Source organism: Bos indicus x Bos taurus, chromosome 9, assembly GCF_003369695.1.
Source record: "Bos indicus x Bos taurus breed Angus x Brahman F1 hybrid chromosome 9, Bos_hybrid_MaternalHap_v2.0, whole genome shotgun sequence".
Taxonomy (NCBI): Eukaryota; Metazoa; Chordata; class Mammalia; order Artiodactyla; family Bovidae; genus Bos; species Bos indicus x Bos taurus.
Genome location: NC_040084.1, coordinates 90533871 through 90553731, shown reverse-complemented (window position 1 = coordinate 90553731; position 19861 = coordinate 90533871). Strand labels below are relative to the sequence as shown.

At 40.9% G+C, this 19861-nt stretch overlaps 1 pseudogene; it reads left to right on the top strand.

The window, feature by feature from the left end:
* Nucleotides 1-16134: 16134 nt before the first annotated feature.
* Nucleotides 16135-19487, top strand: LOC113898763 (annotated as a pseudogene).
* The last annotated feature ends 374 nt before the right edge of the window (nt 19488-19861 follow it).

The following is a 19861-nucleotide window of genomic DNA, read 5'->3' as shown; positions in this document are numbered from 1 at the left end:
AGGAAATTGGACAAAGGAGCCTAGGGGGCTACAATCTATGGAGTCACAAAGAGTCAGACACAACTGAGTGATTAAAAAACAGCAACAGCAACAGCCCAGAAAATACTAATGTTGTCCTCCTTTCACAGACAAGGAAGGTAAGTGATTTACCTAACAGGACATACCTGAGATTCAAATGCAGACCAGTGTGCTACAGAGACTGCCATCCTAATCATCTCATTAAGTGAAGACCTTCCCCAGTAATGTTGAATGAAACACAAAGATTAGGTGAGTTGTAGGGGACCGTCATTTCTAGAGACACAAAATTTTCTTTTGTTGCTTAGTTTGGGACTGGATATACAATATCTAATAGTCACCACTATTTTGAGCATTCTTTGTACCCAAATGACTACTTCTAAATTGTCTAACAATCCAGAGCCTGAAAACTCTACACAAATGTATTTCTCTCTCTCTCTTTCCCCTTCCTTTCTTCCCTCCAGCCTCCCGCTCTCTTTTTTAAACACCCCTATGGACTCAAGGGTATCCAGTGAAGAATGTCTTAGGGCATGCATAGCATATGGACCGATATTGCTTATAAATTGATTATGTACAAAACCTCAAATAGAACAACCAGGGGAGGGTGTTTACCAGAAACACATCGAGTCCTATATTATGGTCTCTGTCCATTGGGAAGCTGTTTTTAATTGGAACTCCAACAAGGAAGCCTCCTTTCCCATCAAAAGCAGTCAAAAATGACTCCAATATGTAATATAAAGAGCAGAGACCTCTGAAGAAGAACACTGTCCTTAGAAAAAGAGCATTAGTTCAAGACCCAGCAGAAGGAGAGAGAGGAAAATCAAGGGAGCTCTAAAGTTAAATAATCAAAAAAAAAAGAGAAACAAGAAAAACAAACACATAAACCCTTATTCTCTGGGGTAATAAAACATGTGTAGCACAGCCAAGACATTACCAAACAATATGTGCAAGGGAGTTACTTAAGGGAATATACAAATGGCCTGTAAGAATACAAAAAGTCACTCAGTCCCAGTGGTAATCACAGCAAAGACTGATTAAAGCACAGTTCACAGTTAGAACAATAATACCAATTAGAAACTTTAGCTACCTCTTCCCTTGCTTTCTTTCCTCAAGTAATAATTACTCTGTTCATTTATCTTGGCCTTTCTTTTAAAAGTCTGATAGTCAAAGTCTGATAGTCTTGGTCTCTCCTTTAAAAGTCTGATAGTCAATGCCTATCAATCATGTTTATAAATGAAGTCCTTGGTTGCTGTATAGGTGGGTAAGGCCAGTTTTGTTCCTGTTATATAAGCTTGCTTTCTATTTCCCCAGTGCCTTTGTACTAAGTTGCTTCAGTTGTGTTCGACTCTGTGCGACCCTATGGACTGTACCCCACCAGACTCTTCTGTCCATGGGATTCTCCAGGCAAGAATACTCCTGGGTTGCCACGCCCTCCTCCAGGATATCTTTCCGAGCCAGGGATCGAACCCACATCTCTTACGTCTCCTGCATTGGCAGGCAGGTTCTTTATCACCATCGCCGCCTAGGCTTCCTCAACTGGAAGGCTGATGGTTAACTCTATGCATGTGGGAAAGGGCAGCTTAACTTTAAAGGAAAAATCACTTGCAGATGACTTAATGGGAAATGATCTTGGGAGACAGCTGGAAGGAAGGAAGTGTGGCCAAACAGTAGAGACAGAAGCTGATTCACACTGCTTTGACAAATGGAACCGTGGCTGAGTCTATAGGGAATTATAGAGCTAAGAGTTGTCCCAAACTGAGGCAAAGGGAGAGGATAAAGTTGTGTCTCTCAACTATATTTGCTCTTCTTGGTAAGTGATTGCACTGGAGAATAGATTCTTTAGGGTGCTGGTGAGTTGTATTCTGCGGAATTTAAAAGAGATGTCTTAGTGGGACAAGTGTAGCCCTTATACTGCATTTAATCTTAAGGTCACAGTGATAATTACCGTCTTCTTTCACTACCCATTTTATACTTCCCTTACTCTTTGCTGGCATCTCTGTTGTTATATGACATCTGAGTCTATTCACTATTCTTGTCTCAGGAAGCTGTACTTGTCTATTTTCTATTAAAATGTAGTATAAGAGAACAAAAAGATAGCACAATGCATCATCTGGGCATCAATTGTATTCTTGACTGCTTCTTTGTGAAATGAAAGTCCTACTCTCTTCTGACAGTAAGTGTGAATTATTTCTTGAGTATACTGACTCTTTCCCCTGTGTGATGATCTTTAAGTTGAAGTTACTAGGCAATAGCCATAGCTTAAAGATTAATGGGACTCCTCGTAGACACAGAGAAAAAACAGGTGGTTGCCAGAGGGGAGGGGAATGGTGGGGGAATGGGAGAATTAGGAGAAAGATTAAGAGGTACAAATTTCCATTTACAAAGTAAATGAGTCACAGGAATGAAATGTACAATGTTGGGAAAATATTCAATAATAATGCAATATTTTTGTTTGGTGACGGATGATAACTAGAATCATCATGGTCAATATTTTAAAATCTATAGAAATATAGCATCATTATGTTGTATATCAGGAACTAACGTAGTGTTGCAGGTCAATTATACTTCAAAAACAAACAAATAAATAAGCAAACTCAAAGAAAAAGAGATCAGATTTATGCAATTGGTTTAAAAGTACAAATTTTTAGTTACAAGATATAGAAGTTCTGAGGATATATTGTACAATTAATTAACACTGCTCTATGCTATACATGAAATGTGTTAAGAGAGCAAATCCTAAGAGTTCTTATCACAAGGAAAAAATATTTTTTCTTTTATTTTGCATCTAGAGGAGATGATGAATTATTGTGAAGTCAAATCATTATGCTGTGTACCTTAAACTTATATAGTGCTGTCTATCAATTATATCTCAATAAAACTGGAAGAAAAAAACATTGGTAGGACATTTACAGATTATCTTCATAGAAGCAACTGAGATGATCCATCCATCCCTTTTCCTCCTCTCAAAGGTCGTCTTTGCTGCCTTCTAGGTGAATTGAGGGAGAGGCTATTGAATGGCAGGAGAATCTGAGCCACCTGTTTGTATAATTTAATCCAGTGTTTGTGTCCAATCTCAGACATACCATGTCTATTCTGAAACAAATTGCTGCTGGACGCCCCATACCTTATGATTTAGAGGATTGGACATGATGAACACCTCTGAACTCACAGCAATTTGCCATTCTATGGTAGAGTTCAAACTCTACCAGAGCCCAGTATCACATGGGAGCTTATTTTTTAATAATACCTGTGGGCATCCCTGATAGCTCAGCAGAATCCATCTACAATGCAGGAGACACAGAGGACACGGGTTCAATTCCTGGCTTGGGAATATTCCCTGGAGAAGGAAATGGGAACCCACTCCAGTATCCTTGCCTGGAAAATCCCATGGACAGAGGAGCCTTGTGGGCTACAGTTTAAAGGGTCGCAAAGAGTCAGACATGACTGATGACTAATACAGAAGCTCTATGCCTTGCAACCTCTCTTCCTCGAGAACTAAGGAATCTACATTGCTACACAGTGATGCTCCTATTGGAACTTGCCTGTTACATCTAATACCATAAGGCTTACTTCATTGACCATTCAGAAAGACATCTTGCACAGTAGCCTGGACCTACTCAGAGACCATCTGAGCTTAAACTCAACTGATTTTTTTGGCAAATGGATTGGAGCAGTATTTGGAGATGTGGAATATGCTGCCTCCAGCTCCTGAAGAAGCCCTCCTAGTGCCATATCTCTTAATGGTGGAACGAGTCAGATCAGATCAGTTGTTCAGTCATGTCTGACTCTTTGTGACCCCATGATCACATCACGCCAGGCCACCCTGTCTATCACCAACACCCAGAGTTCACTGAGACTCACGTCCATAGAGTCAATGATGCCATCCATCCATCTCATCCTCTGTTGTCCCCTTTTCCTCTTGCCCCCAATCCCTCCCAGCATCAGAGTCTTTTCCAATGAGTCAACTCTTTGCATGAGGTGGCCAAAGTACTGGAGTTTCAGCTTTAGCATCATTCCTTCCAAAGAAATCCCAGGGCTGATCTCCTTCAGAATGGACTGGTTGGATCTCCTTGCAGTCCAAGGGACTCTGAAGAGTCTTCTCCATCACCACAGTTCAAAAGCATCAATTCTTTGGCACTCAGCCTTCTTCACAGTCCAACTCTCACATCCATACATGACCACAGGAAAAACCATAGCCTTGACTAGACGGACCTTTGTTGGCAAAGTCATGTCTCTGCTTTTGAATATGCTATCTAGGTTGGTCATAACTTTCCTTCCAAGGAGTAAGCATCTTTTAATTTCATGGCTGCAGTCACCATCTGCAGTGATTTTGGAACCCAGAAAAATAAAGTCTGACACTGTTTCCCCATCTATTTCCCATGAAGTGGTGGGACCGGATGCCATGATCTTCGTTTTCTGAATGTTGAGCTTTAAGCCAACTTTTTCACTCTCCACTTTCACTTTCATCAAGAGGCTTTTGAGTTCCTCTTCACTTTCTGCCATAAGGGTGATGTCATCTGCATATCTGAGGTTATTAATATTTCTCCCGGCAATCTTGATTCCAGCTTGTGTTTATTCCAGTCCAGCGTTTCTCATGATGTACTCCGCATATAAGTTAAATAAACAGGGTGACAATATACAGCCTTGACGAACTCCTTTTCCTATTTGGAACCAGTCTGTTGTTCCATGTCCAGTTCTAACTGTTGCTTCCTGACCTGCATACAGATTTCTCAAGAGGCAGATCAGGTGGTCTGGTATTCCCATCTCTTTCAGAATTTTCCAGTTTATTGTGATCCACACAGTCAAAGGCTTTGGCATAGTCAATAAAGCAGAAATAGATGCTTTTCTGGAACTCTCTTGCTTTTTCCATGATCCAGCGGATGTTGGCAATTTGATCTCTGGTTCCTCTGCCTTTTCTAAAACCAGCTTGAACATCAGGAAGTTCACGGTTCACCTATTGCTGAAGCCTGGCTTGGAGAATTTTGAGTATTACTTTACTAGCATGTGAGATGAGTGCAATTGTGTGGTAGTTTGAGCATTCTTTGGCATTGCCTTTCTTTGGGATTGGAATGAAAACTGACCTTTTCCAGTCCTGTGGCCACTGCTGAGTTTTCCAAATTTGCTGGCATATTGAGTGCAACACTTTCACAGCATCATCTTTCAGGATTTGGAATAGCCCCACTGGAATTCCATCACCTCCACTAGCTTTGTTCGTAGTGATGCTTTCTAAGGCCCACTTGACTTCACATTCCAGGATGTCTGGCTCTAGGTCAGTGATCACACCATCATGATTATCTGGGTTGTGAAGATCTTTTTTTGTACAGTTCTTCTGTGTATTCTTGCCATCTCTTCTTAATATCTTCTGCTTCTGTTAGGTGGGAGGAGTAACAGTCAATAAATTTTCCATAACTTTGAACTTACTGATATGGTAAACCCCTGAATATATGTAGGTCAAACATGTTTTACCAACTCACTTGTCTTTTCTTTCTCATCTGTTATGACAAGTCAATGAGCTTTTATGATTCAGATCCATTGATATTATATTATGATAGAGGACAGAAAACCTGGGAAAAGCAATAAATATGTACCATTGTTTATCTCACATGAATGGACTGCTTCTGATCCTCCTTATCAATAGTATTGTCATCCTTTTTCCCTTGACTGAGTTCCTAGATCAAGAGCTGACTGTTGGGGTCTGGTTTATCTGTTCTAGTAAAGACACCACAAATGGGGGGTCAGTTAAGTTGTCAGTGTCTTCTTCCAAACACCATGATCCATACAGTTTGTATAAGGTCCCTCCTTAATTAAATAATGATGAAAGATGCACCACTACCTCTTCATTCTTTAAGTCTTGCATGCATGCCTGCTCAGTCTCTCAGTCATGTCCTACTCTTTGTGACCCCCATGGACTGTAGCCTGCCAGACTTCTCTGTGCATGGAATTTCCCAGGTAAGAATACTGGAGTAGGTTGCCATTTCCTCCTCCAGGGGATCTTCCTGACCCAGGGATCAGACCTGTGTCTCCTGCATCTCCTGCACTGGCAGGCAGATTCTTTACCAGTGAGCCACCTGGGAAGCCCCCTTTAAGTCTTGAGTATGGTACTAATATCTGATATCCTTTGGAATGCAGTATTGTTTTGACTTACTTTCTTGACTGTTTTCTTTAAATAATATTTATTATAGAATCATTTCCTGTTACTTAATTCATGTGGCTGCAAAATTTTGAGGATGAGTAGAATTCAATCATTGTGTTGGGTATTTTTATCCATTCTATTAATAGTTTGTTCTTCAATGGTGATTGCTATATGTTAGCCTTTGGTGTAAGTGATTTCCATATGTTAACTCATTATTAAATCTTCACAAGAACACCATGAACGCAATTACAATTAAGATTTTTACTGATTGAGAAACGGAGGTATGCTTTTGCATAGTTAGAAGTTGTAAGAGCTCAGTCTCAAATCTAGGAAGTTTCTTTTAAATTTTGTTCTTTTAACTACTATTCTCCAATGGCTCTTATGTTGAAGAATCCTTTTTATTTAATTTAAACAAATTTTTTCCAACTCAGAAGACCACTTGAATATTATCAACACTATCAGAGGACATTTTAAACAGTCTGCTTCTTAAAAATAACAATCCCACAAAACTTATGACTGTCCTTTTCACTGATGCTTGTCGCTTGAGCTTTAAGTATTATGTTCAACTACTAATTTCCACTACCTGTCAAGAAGCAGTTTGTTAGAATCTTAAATTGACTTAGCAATAAAAACAAAAACAGAAGTCTATCTAGAAAATTAATATTGCAGTATTTCATGGTGTTTCAAAACTGGTCTTGTTTGTATTTAGGTATGATTATTTACCTTACTCCTTGATTTTGATTCCATCTTTTTAAACAAGTTCTCCTTTCTGCCTACAATGTATGTAGTGAAGTGGTTGACAAATTAGGTGACATTATAATACCAATTTCTAAAAATTATTTAATTTTAATAAGAGACTTTAACCAAAAGATTGATTAGGAACACATCTAGTATTGGACGGATTTGCAGAATTGACACAACAAAGTATTTGTGAAGCCTCTGGTTGGTGAATTTCACATATATACAATACCATGTGTGAAATAGCTAATGGGAACCTGCTGCATAGCACAGGGAGCTCAGCTTTGTCCTCTGTGATGAGTGGGATAGGGAGGTGTGAGGGGGCTCAGGAAAGAGGGGGTATATGTATGCATCTAGCCTATTTATTTTGTTGTACAGTGGAAACTAACACAACATTGTAAAGCAATTATATTCCAATTTAGAAAATGAGTACCATAACTTACTGCACCACACTGACTCTGAAAGACAGAGAAGAAAACGTATTCGTGCATATTAGTATGATTACCTATATCCAGATTTACCAAGAGAAAGCAACCATTATAAATTATTGATATAGTAAAATAAACAATAACTAGAGTTAAGCAAATGTGAAGGAAAATAAATGAGGAATGAAACATTTCCTTATATGTTTTTGTATATCAAATATGGCCTGGAGGTCTAGACTTGGCCATTCAATACATATACATAATACAGATACACAACACAGATACATATACATATACACAATACAGATATATAAAAAATAAAAGCCAGAAGAAGATTCTTACCCAGGATTGGGAGTGATTTTTCCATAATTTCAAAATGTCAAAAGATTTCCTGTGGTCAGCTTACTGTATTAACCTTTCCCTATGTAGTTTCTTGGGCATTTTATTTATATTGGTAGCTTCTAACATTATTGGCAGGTGCCCAACATGTGGCAGGAATTAAAAAACAATTCTGGAATACACAGATTTGTATCACTCAGTCAGTTCAGTCACTCCGTCGTGTCTGACTCTTTGCAATCCCATGGACTGCAGCACTCCAGGTTTCCCTGTCCATCACCAACTCCCAGAGCTTGCTCAAACTCATGTCCATTCAGCTGGTGATGCCATCCAACCATCTCATCCTCTGTCATCCCCTTTTCCTCCTCCCTTCAACACTTCCCAGCATCACAGTCTTTTCCAATGAGTCAGTTCTTCACATCAGATGGCCAAAGTATTGGAGCTTCAGCTTTAGCATCAGTCCTTCCAATGAAAATTCAGGACTGATTTCTTTAGTATTGATTGGCTTCATCTTCTTGCAGTCCAAGGGACTCTCAAGAATCTTTCCCAACACAACAATACAAAGGCATCAATTATGTGGCGCTTAGCTTTCTTTATAGTCCAACTCTCACATCCATACATGACTACTGGAAAAACCACAGCTTTGACTGTATGGACTTTTGATGGCAAAGTAATGTCTCTGCCTTTTAATATGCTGTCTAAGTTGGTCATGGCTTTTCTTCCAAAGAGCAAGCATCTTTTAATTTCATGGCTGCAGTCATCATCTGCAGTGATTTTGGAGCCCGAGAAAATAAAGTCTCTCACTGTTTCCATTGTTTCCCCATCTATTTGCCTTGAAGTGATAGGACCAGATGCCATGAAATTTGCTTTTTGAATGTTGTGATTTAAGCCAACTTTTTCACTCTCTTCTTTCACTTTCAAGAGGCTCTTTAGTTCTTTGCTTTCTGCCATAAGGATGGTGTCATCTGCATATCTGAGGTTATTGATATTTCTCCTAGCAATCTTGATTCTAGCTTATGCTTCATCCAGCCCAGCATTTCTCATGATGTACTCTGTATATAAGTTAAATAAGCAGGGTGACAACCCTTGACATACTCCTTTTCCAATTTGGAACCAGTCCATTGTTCCATGTCCAGTTACAATTGTTGCTTCTTGACCTGCATACAGATTTATCAAGAGGCAGGTCAGGTGGTCTGGTATTGCATGTCTTGAAGAATTTTCCACAGTTTGTTATGATCCACACAGGCAAAGTCTTTGGTGTAGTCAATAATGCAGAAATGGTATGGACCTAACAGGAGCAGAAGATATTAGGAAGAGGTGGCAAGAATACACAGAAGAACTGTACAAAAAAGATCTTCATCACCCAGATAATCACAATGGTGTGGTCACTCAACTAGAGCCAGACATCCTGGAATGTGAAGTCAAGTGGGACTTAGGAAGCATCACTATGAACAAAGCTAGTGGAATTCTAGTTAGTTCAGTCGCTTAGTCATGTCCAACTCTTTGCGACCCCATGAATCACAGCACACCAGGCCTCTCTGTCCATCACCAACTCCCAGAGTTCACTCAAACTCACGTCCATCGAGTCAGTGATGCCATCCAGCCATCTCATCCTCTGTCGTCCCCTTCTTCTACTCCTAATCCATCCCAGCATCAGGGTCTTTTCCAATGAGTCAACTCTTTGCATCAGGTGCCCAAAGTATTGGAGTTTCAGCTTCAACATCAATCCTTCCAATGAACACCCAGGGCTGATCTCCTTTAGGATGGACTGGTTGGATCTCCTTGCAGTCCAAGGGACTCTCAAGAGTCTTCTCCAACACCACAGTTCAAAAGCATCAATTCTTCAGCGCTCAGCTTTTTTCACAGTCCAACTCTCACATCCATACATGACTACTGGAAAAACCATAGCATTGACTAGATGGACCTTTGTTGGCGAAGTAATGTCTCTGCTTTTTAATATGCTATCTAGGTGGGTCATAACTTTCCTTCCAAGGAGTAAGCGTCTTTTAATTTCATGGTTGCAGTCACCATCTGCAGTGATTTTGGAGCCCCCCCAAAAAAGTCAGCCACTATTTCCCCTGTTTCCCCATCTATTTGCCATGAAGCGATGGGACCAGATGCCATGATCTTAGTTTTCTGAATGTTGAGCTTTAAGCCAAATTTTTCACTCTCCTTTTTCACTTTCATCAAGTGGCTTTTTAGTTCCTCTTCACTTTCTGCCATAAGGGTGGTGTCATCTGCATATCTAGCTGAGCTATTTCAAATCCTAAAAGATGATGCTGTGAAAGTGCTGCACCCAATATGCCAGCAAATATGGAAGACTCAGCACTGGCCACAGAACTGGAAAAGGTCAGTTTTCATTCCCATACCAAAGAAAGGCAATGCCAAAGAATAATCAACCTACCACACAATTGCACTCATCTCACATGCTAGCAAAGTAATGCTCAAAATTCTTCAAGCCAGGCTTCAGCAATACATGAACCGTGAACCTCCAGATATTCAAGCATGTTTTAGAAAAGGCAGAGGAACCAGAGATCAAATTGCCAACATCCACTGGATCATCAAAAAAGCAAGAGAGTTCCAGAAAAATATCTATTTCTGCTTTATGGACTATGACAAAGCCTTTTGTGTGGATCTTATTGTGTGGATCACAATAAACTGTGGAAAATTCTTAAAGAGATGGGCATACCAGACCACCTGACCTGCCTCTTGAGAAACCTGTATGCAGGTCAGGAACAGCAGTTAAAACTGAACATGGAACAACAGATTGGTTCCAAATAGGGAAAGGAGTCCGTCAAGGCTGTATATTGTCACCCTGCTTATTTAACTTCTATGCAGAGTAATCATGAGAAACGCTGGGCTGGAAGAAACACAAGCTGGAATCAAGATTGCCGGGAGAAATATCAATAACCTCAGATATGCAGATGACACCACCCTTACGGCAGAAAGTGAAGAGGAACTAAAGAGCCTCTTGATGAAAGTGAAAGAGGAGAGTGAAAAAGTTGGCTTAAAGCTCAACATTCAGAAAACGAAGATCATGGCATCCGGTCCCATCGCTTCATGGCAAATAGATGGGGAAACAGGGGAAATAGTGGCTGACTTTTTTGGGGGGGGCTCCAAAATCACTGCAGATGGTGACTGCAGCCATGAAATTAAAAGACACTTACTCCTTGGGAGGAAAGTTATGACCAACCCAAATAGTATATTCAAAAGCAGAGACATTACTTTGTCAACAAAGGTCCGTCTGGTCAAGGCTATGGTTTTTCCAGTAGTCAAGTATGGATGTGAGAGTTGGACTATAAAGAAAGCTGAGTGCCGAAGAATTGATGCTTTTGAACTGTGGTGTTGGAGAAGACTCTTGAGAGTCCCTTGGACTGCAAGGAGATCCAATCAGTCCATCCTAAAGGAGATCAGCCCTGGGTGTTCATTGGAAGGACTGATGTTGAAGCTGAAACTCCAATACTTTGGCCACCTGATGCAAAGAGTTGACTCATTGGAAAAGACTATGATGCTGGGAAAGATTGAGGGTAGGAGGAGAAGGGGATGTCAGAGGATGAGATGGTTGGATGGCATCACTGACTCAATGGACACGAGTTTGGGTAAACCCCAGGAGTTGGTGATGCACAGGGAGGCCTGGCATGCTGCGGTTCATGGGGTCACAAAGAGTTGAACATGACTGAGAGACTTAACTGAACTGAACTGATTCAACTCATCCATATTGATAACATTATTATTATCCCATGTCCATAATAATAATAATACCTTTGAAAGTTATAGGTATCTGAACTTCAGTTTTGTCATCTGCAAGATGGCTAAATAGTTTCATTCAGATGGTCTCACATTCATCTAATTCATTTTGATATACTGAGTTTCTTGTCTCAGATTGAATCTCCTTGTTAACTTGGACAAAGTTAAGCCTTTGAGTAGGGCTTCCCTGGTAACTTCAGCTGGTAAAGAATCTGCCTGCAATGCAGGAGGCCTCGGTTTGATTCCTGGGTTGGGAAGATCCCCTGGAGAAGGGATAGGCTACCAACTCCAGTATTCTTGGGCTTCTCTGCTGGGTCAGATGGTAAAGAATCCACCTGCAATGAGTGAGACCTGGGTTCGATCCCTGGGTTAGGAAGATCCCCTGGAGGAGGGCATGGCCACTCATTCCAGTATTTTTGCCTGGAGAATCCCTATGGACAGAGGAGCCTGGCAGGCTACAAAAGGATCAAACAAGACTGAGTGACTAAGCACAGCACAGCAAACCTTTGAGTAGTTTTGAAAACAGGAATGATTTAAGGAGGCCAAATTGTCAATACAGTCAGGCAGCTTGGAACTTCTTGAATAGATGACATCTTCAGCCAGAACCGGCATCCAGCAGGTGGCGCTATGCCATTATCATGAGCCCAACCAGCCCCCAAGAGGGACACTTCTCTCTGTCAGCAATCTTAATCAAGGGCGGCAATCAACACGGTCATACTTTGTTTCTTTATGATTACAAGATGAACTTGATACTTTCTGATTTGAATAATTACACTCTATTTAATTCTTCTCCCTGCAGTCAGGTGGAAAAAAGCTGAAAAGGGTTTTTGCTAATTCTAAAACTTGACTAAATAGCAGGGGGTAGAGAACACATAATGGAATTATGTGGACAGAAAGAGGATCAAATCCCACCCACTGAACACAGGTTCTATGCTTGGGTCAGGAAGATTCCCCTGGAGAAGGGAATGGCAACCCATTCCAGTGTTCTTGCCTGAAGAATCCCACGGACAGAGGAGCCTGGTGGGCTACAGTCCAAGGGATCAAAAAGAGTCAGACACGACTGAGTGATTTTCACTTTCTATAGTATAGTCAATAGTATGGACTATGGAATAGAATATAAATATATTTATAAATCGTTATGACTTCAAGGCATATAATAGCAGGAGACCCTGGATTTGGGAGCAAATAGGATGAGTTAAGTTCTGGGGTTCTTGTTAACTCATTGATAGAGGCAATGAGATCTATAGAAGATGGGTCTGGTCCCACTCTATGTAACCCCACTGATCCATGCTGATGGGATTAGAAGTCAGCTCGCTTATACTGGGGTGTGTTCTTGACACCTGTTAGAAGATTAAACTGAAACACCAGTGCTGTCTGGAGGTCTGACAATGGAATTGAAGTGTTTCAGGAAGCACATGTCACTGTCTGCATGGCGGGGTCTGCTCAAATGTGAAGATGCGAATAGTGGTCCTCGATGAGGTCCTCCTCAGAAAAATCCTGTTTGTTTTCCTTTCGGAATTCTTATTATTTGGATGTTGGGTCCTCCTGGAATGATCTCCTAATTTTCTTGCCTTTTTTCCTACATTTCCTTTTCTGGCCAGTTCTACCTGTTCTTTCTGAAAGATTCCTCATGTTTATATTTTTTTACATTTGTATGGATAACAAGAGTGATATTTAAAAACTTTTTTGCTTAAAAAGAAAGAGCATCTAGTAGTTGTATTATTAGTGCAAGATTTTATTTTTTTCTCCCAGAGAATATTATCATTTCTTCCATGCTTTCTTTTCCACAAATTAGCTCTCTCTCTCTCTCTTTTTCAAATCTTTCTCTTTTTTCTTTAGGTACTAAGATACAAATTATTATCTCTGTGTTCTGGAGAAAGAGCTTGTCAATTGATGGACCTAACCAAAGGAGACTGAGTAAGGACCCAAATGTTTTGCTGGACTTCTGTCAAAAAATTAATCCATATAGATATTTTCTTTAGGCATTTGATTTTTCCAAAGGAAAATATATTTCAGGGTCCTTAGGAAGAGAAATAGTGAAAGAGATCTAAAGTATATTCACTTCAATGTAATTCCTGTTTTTAATAAGAAAGGTTAGTCCCTATCCTTTATTGTGTCTTTTTCTCTCTAGTTCTATTTATGCAGAGAAGAAACTTCCCGCCTTTATGAGAGAGGTGATAGTTGTCTATTAGAACAGGTGGGAAAAAAAAAAGAAACTTCATCGAAGAAATCTATGCATTTCTTAAGGAAATGTGTAATAAGCATCCTAGTTTTTGCCCCATCCTCTACCACATCCTGAGGTTTATGGAGTTTCTAACTCCTTAGCCCTTACGAGCTCTGCCCTGTAAATTATCTTGCTGCTAAATTACATTGCCTTTTCCTGGCTGTGGATTCCAGCTTTCTCAGTTCTGTGAAGCCTTTTACTGCTAATACATCTGCTTCCCCAATTTTTATTTTCTATTTTATTTATTTAAAAGAAAAATGCTTGGAGTATAATTGCTTTACAAGGTTGTGTTAGTTTCTGCTGTATAACGAAGTCAATCAGCTCTACGCATACATATATCTCCTCCCTCTCACCACCCACCATCCCACCCCTCTAAGTCATCACAGAGCACCGAGGTGAGCTCCCTGTGCTACACCACAGATTCTCACTGGCTAGCTATTTTACATCAGTAGTGTATTTATGTCAAATCAAATCTCCCAGTGCAGCCCACCCCTCTCCTCCCCGCTACACCCCCACCCTGCACTCCCGTGTTCACATGTCGGTTCTCTAGTCTGTATTCCCAGCCTCGAAAAACGTACTGTTCTTTTTTACATGCTCTCTTCTCCTGTGCTTTTTGATTTGTGGTGCATTTATTTTTATAACTGTACTATTGTTTTTAATGGGATATTTGAATAAGGCAACGATCTGTGCATGTGTTTACATTGCCTTTTTTTTCATATTCCCTTTGCCTGGTAACAAGTAGAATCTGGATTGTAATATGAATACCCTTCTTAGGGGTCCTGTGGCAGTGAGTGAGCCCTGGAGGTAATGTTCATTTGGCCATATCACTGTGATGATGCATTTGCCACTGCTCTGGAGACCACAGATAAAACCAAGAAGATAATTCTGTGGATTTTGCAGTTCTCTCCAAGGAAAGGTGATTGATAGCCCTGTCCTACTGAATCCTGTGTATAAATGTCATCATTATCGACATTTTACAGCATTGCCAGCTGAACCTCACATAGGATAATTTAACAAGGTTGCTAATGGAGAAACACACATTTGTCCCAGGTCTCTTTGAACCCAGAGACCATCTTCTTCACACGATATATCCTCCTTGACAACCTCAAACTACCCTTCATTACCTACTTAGGAGAAATTGTCTGAAATACATTATAATTGAGTGAATTTGCCTGAAATTATAATTACTATAATTTTGAGTCCTGAGTTTCCTGCACTTTGTTTAGCATAAAACAGTCTTATAAAGTTGGAGAAGGACATGGCAACCCACTCCAGTATTCTTGCCTGGAGAATCCTGTGGATGGAGGAGCCTGGTGGGCTGCTGTTCATAGGGTCGCACACAGTTGGACATGACTGAAGCAACTTAGCATGCATGCATGCATTGGAGAAGGAAATGGTAGCCCACTCCAGTATTCTTGCCTGGAGAATCCCAGGAATGGAGGAGCCTGGTGGGCTGCCATCTATGGGGTCACACAGACTCAGACACGATTGAAGTGACTTAGCAGCAGCAGCAGTCTTATAAAATAGTATAAAAATTATTCAATATTCGTATTAAATACCATATAATATTAAAGTATAGGAGGCTTGGATGGTAGAGTCCGCCTGCAATGCAGAAGACAAGGGCTCAATCCCTGGAAGGGAAGATCCCCTGGAGAAGGGAATGACAACCCACTCCAGTACTCTTGCCTGGAGAATCCCATGGACAGAGGAGCCTGAGGGGCTATAGTCCACGGGGTCTGAGTCATACACAACTGATAGAGGGTTTATATTAAAGTGTTGTGGGAAATCACACTAATGATTTTTAAACCTCCTAGGCCCTCCTAACGAGCCCCAGGTTAGCGATTTGTGAACTGTTTCCTGAGGTGTGCTTTACACACTTGGTAGTGGTGATAGGAATGGACAGAGTAAGGAAAGAACATGAGAATATGGACCACATGCTTATTTTATGCCTATTCATCATATCCCAAGACAACATCCTCAGTTCACTTCCGGCTGAGAGACTGAAAATAAATATAAAATAATAGAAGACAATTCCCATCCTCAAAAGAAGTAGACTACCTTAAAACCAATGTAAGTACTTGAAACATTTGCAAGTGATTTTCATGCCTGCAAAGCAGGAGACCTGGGTTCGATCACTGGGTTGGGAAGATCCCCTGGATAAGGGAAAGGCTACCCACTCTAGTATTCTAGCCTGGAGAATTCCATGGACTATACAGTCTATGGGGTCGCAAAGAGTTGGACACGACTGAGCTACTTTCAGTTTCACTTTTCACACCAGAGGCAAGACAGATGTGGTGCCATAATTCAGCCATAATTCATTATGAATTCATAATTCATAATGAGAGGAAGAATCTTTGAGGAGATGGTGATTACTCCGTCTACAAATTGGATTTACATGCTTGTATATTCTCATAGCGCCTCTCCATCAAATCTATCACACCCTAAATGGCATTACAAAAACAAATTCTATTTTTCTAATGAGTTTTTCTTGTTTCTCTCTTCTGTTTACTGCAAACATGGGTTTCTCATCAGTGAGGGCAGCACACTTGTTCTTTAAAGTAAATTTGAATTGAAATTCCAGAAGAAAAGTGGGTGGCAAATGCCTGGCAAGGTAAATAATTTGATGAGACATAAAAGATAATGAAATTTCAGCCACTTTCACTGGACCTTGAAAGTTTAATTCTACCCAGAAGTATTGGAGAAAGAAAATGAGGCAGCATAAGTTAAAATTGCAAAATTAATCCTTGCAAAAGCAAAAAGTAGGATGATTTACTAATGGAAGTTCTCATTTGTGAGCCAGTGATAGCAATTTTTTTTTTAATATAATAGCTAGAATCTGGATTGTGATCTATTTTTACCATTTCTGTCTGGCTTTTGTTTTCAATGTTTAAAGAATGTACAGAAGGGCCATCGTCACCTTTCCAGAGGTGATTACTGGGCAGGCTGTCTTTTGCTTCAGTCTCGAGTGCTAGCTGGCAGCCAAGCTTAAGCACTTAGGGATCATTGGCTGCCATCAATGGTGCTTAGGGTCCTCTGGGCTCATTTGCGCCACTCTCTCACCACACACTCTGCCATCATAAGCTACCATCATGGTAAAGCTCACAATTCAGTTCAGTTCAGTTCAGCCACTCAGTCATGTCCGACTTTTTGCAACCCCTTGAACCACAGCACACCAGACCTCCCTGTCCATCATTAACTCCTGGAGTCCACCCAAACCCACGTCCATTGTGTCAGTGATGCCATCCAACCATCTCATCCTCTGTCATCCCCTTCTCCTCCTGCCCTCAATCTTTCCCAGCATCAGGGTCTTTTCAAATGAGTCAGCTCTCCGCATCAGGTGGCCAAAGTATTGGAGTTTCAGCTTCAACATCAGTCCTTCCAATGAACACCCAGGACCGATCTCCTTTAGGATGGACTGGTTGGATCTCCTTGCAGTTCAAGGGACTCTCAAGAGTCTTCTCCAACACCACAGTTCAAAAGCATCAATTCTTTGGCACTCAGCCTTCTTCACAGTCCAACTCTCACATCCATACTTGACTACTGGAAAAACCATAGTCTTGACTAGATGGACCTTTGTTGGCAAAGTAATGTCTCTGCTTTTTAATATGCTGTCTAGGTGGGTCATAACTTTCCTTCCAAGGAGTAAGTGTCTTTTAATTTCATGGCTGCAGTCACCATCTGCAGTGATTTTGGAGCCCAGAAAAGTAAAGTCAGCCACTGTTTCCACTGTTTCCTTATGTATTTGCCATGAAGTGATGGGACCAGATGCCATGATCTTAGTTTTCTGAATACTGAGCTTTAAGCTTGCAAAGGCTGGTAAAAATCAAGGTGACTCCAAGAAAATGGCTCCTCCTCCTCCTTCACTAAGAAGATAGTGAAGATGAGCGAATGTCAGAAGATCAAGAGGATGAGAGAAGTGGAGAAGAGGTTGTTATCCCTCAAAAAAAGAAAAAAAAAAAAAAAAAAGGGCAAGAAGGCTACCACAACTCCAGCAAAGAAGATGATGGCTTCCCCAACAAAAAAAGTTTGCAGTTGCCTCACCGGCAAAGAAAGCAGTTGTCACCCCTGGCAAAAAAAAAGGCAGTGGCTACGCCAGCCAAGAAGACAGTTACACCTGCCAAAGCAGTAGTGATGCCTGCCAAAAGAGGAAGCCACCCCAAGCAAAGCATTGGTAGCAACCGCTGGTAAGAAGGGAGCAGCTGCTCCAGCCAAGGGAGCAAAGAATGGCAAGAATGCCAAGAAAGAAGACAGTGATGAGGAAGATGAAGATGACAGTGAAGAGGAAGACAAAGATGATGAAGAAGAGGATGAGCCAGCACTGAGGAAAGCAACTGCTTTTGGTGCTGCTCTTGCCACAGATGATGAGGATGAGGAGGAGGAGGAGGGTGACTCTGAAAAAGAACCTATGGAGATTGTATCAGCCAAAGGAAAGAAAGCTCCAGCAAAAGGTGTTCCTGTGAAGGCCAAGAGCACTGCTGAAGATGAAGAGGATGAGGAGGAGGAGGAGGAGGAAGAGGATGACAATGATGATGAGGAGGAGGAGGAAGAGGATGACAATGATGATGAGGAGGAGGAAGATGAGGAAGAGCCTGTCAAAGAAGCACCTGAAAAGGAAAGAAGGAAATGGCCAAAAAAAAGCAGCTCCTGAAGCCAAGAAACAAAAAGTAGAAGGTACAGAACCAACTACATCTTTCAATCTCTTTGTTGGAAACCTGAACTTCAATAAATTTGCTCTTGAAAACGGGTATCAGTGACCTTTTTGCTAAAAATGATCTTGCTATTGTCGATGTCAGAATTGGTATGTCTAGGAAATTTGGCTATGTGGATTTTGAATCTGCTGAAGACCTGGAAAAAACCTTGGAACTCACTAGTTTAAAAGTCTTTGGCAACAAAATTAAACTAGGAAAACCAAAGGGAAAAGACAGTAAGAAAGATTGCGATGCGAGAACACTTTTGGCTAAAAATCTGCCCTGCAAAGTTACTCAGAATGATTTAAAAGAAGTGTTTGAAGATGCTGTGGAGATCAGATTAGTCAACAAGGATGGAAAGAGTAAAGGGATTGCTTATATGGAATTCAAGACAGAAGCTGATGAAGAAAAAAACCTTGGAAGAAAAGCAGGGAACAGAAATGGAGGGGCGATCCATTTTCTCTGTCCTACACCGGAGAGAAAGGTCAAAGTCAAGACCATAGAGGTGAAAGAATCGCACTTGGAGTGGTGAATCAAAAACCCTGGTTTTAAGCAACCTCTCCTATAGTGCAACAGAAGAAACTCTTCAGGAAGTATTTGAGAGGGCAACTCGTATCAAGATGCCACAGAACCAAAATAGCAAATCTAAAAGGTATGCATTTATAGAATTTGGTTCACTTAAAGATGTAAAAGAAGCTCTACATTCATGTAATAAAAGGGAAATTGAGGGCAGAGCCATAAGACTGGAGTTGCAAGGACCCAGGGGATCACCGAATGTAAAAAGCCAGCCATCAAAAACTGTTTGTCAAAGGTCTCTCTGAGGATACCACAAAAGAGACGTTAGTCATTTGATGGCTCTATTTGAGCAAGGATAGTCACTGACTGGGAGACTAGATCCTCCAAAGGGTTTGGTTTTGTAGACTTCAACAGTGAGGAAGATAGACAAAGCTGCCAAGGAGACCATGAAAGATGGTGAAATTGATGGAAGCAAAGTCACTTTGGACTGGGCCAAACCTAAAGGTGAAGATGGCTTTGGTGGCCGAGGAGGAGGCAGAGGTGGCTTTGGAGGCCGAGGTGGTGGCAGAGGCCAGGGAGGCTTTGAAGTCCGAGGAGGCTTCCAAGGAGGCAGAGGAGGAGGAGGCGACCACAAACCACAAGGAAAGAAAACGAAGTTTGAATAATTTCTTCTCTCTCCCTCTTTCATTTGAAACAAAAGACTCGGGTTTTTACTCTATTACCTGATCAATGACAGAGCCTTCTGAGGACATTCCAAGACAGTATACAGCCCTGTGGGCTACTTGGAAATCCATATAGATAACATTTCAAGGGAGATAACCCTGTTGGTGTTGACTGGATATTCGTATAAACTTTTTAGAGGTGAGTGATAGAGCTAACCCTTATCTATAAATTTTGAACTTATATTGTTTCTTCCCGTGTACAAAACCATTTTTTTCCTATGGAGTTTTTTGTTTTTTCCATTAGGGGGTTGTAAAGGAAAGCAGAATGTTTTATCGATTTTTGCTTCAGCAATTTGGGGACAAATTAAAAGTCCTAG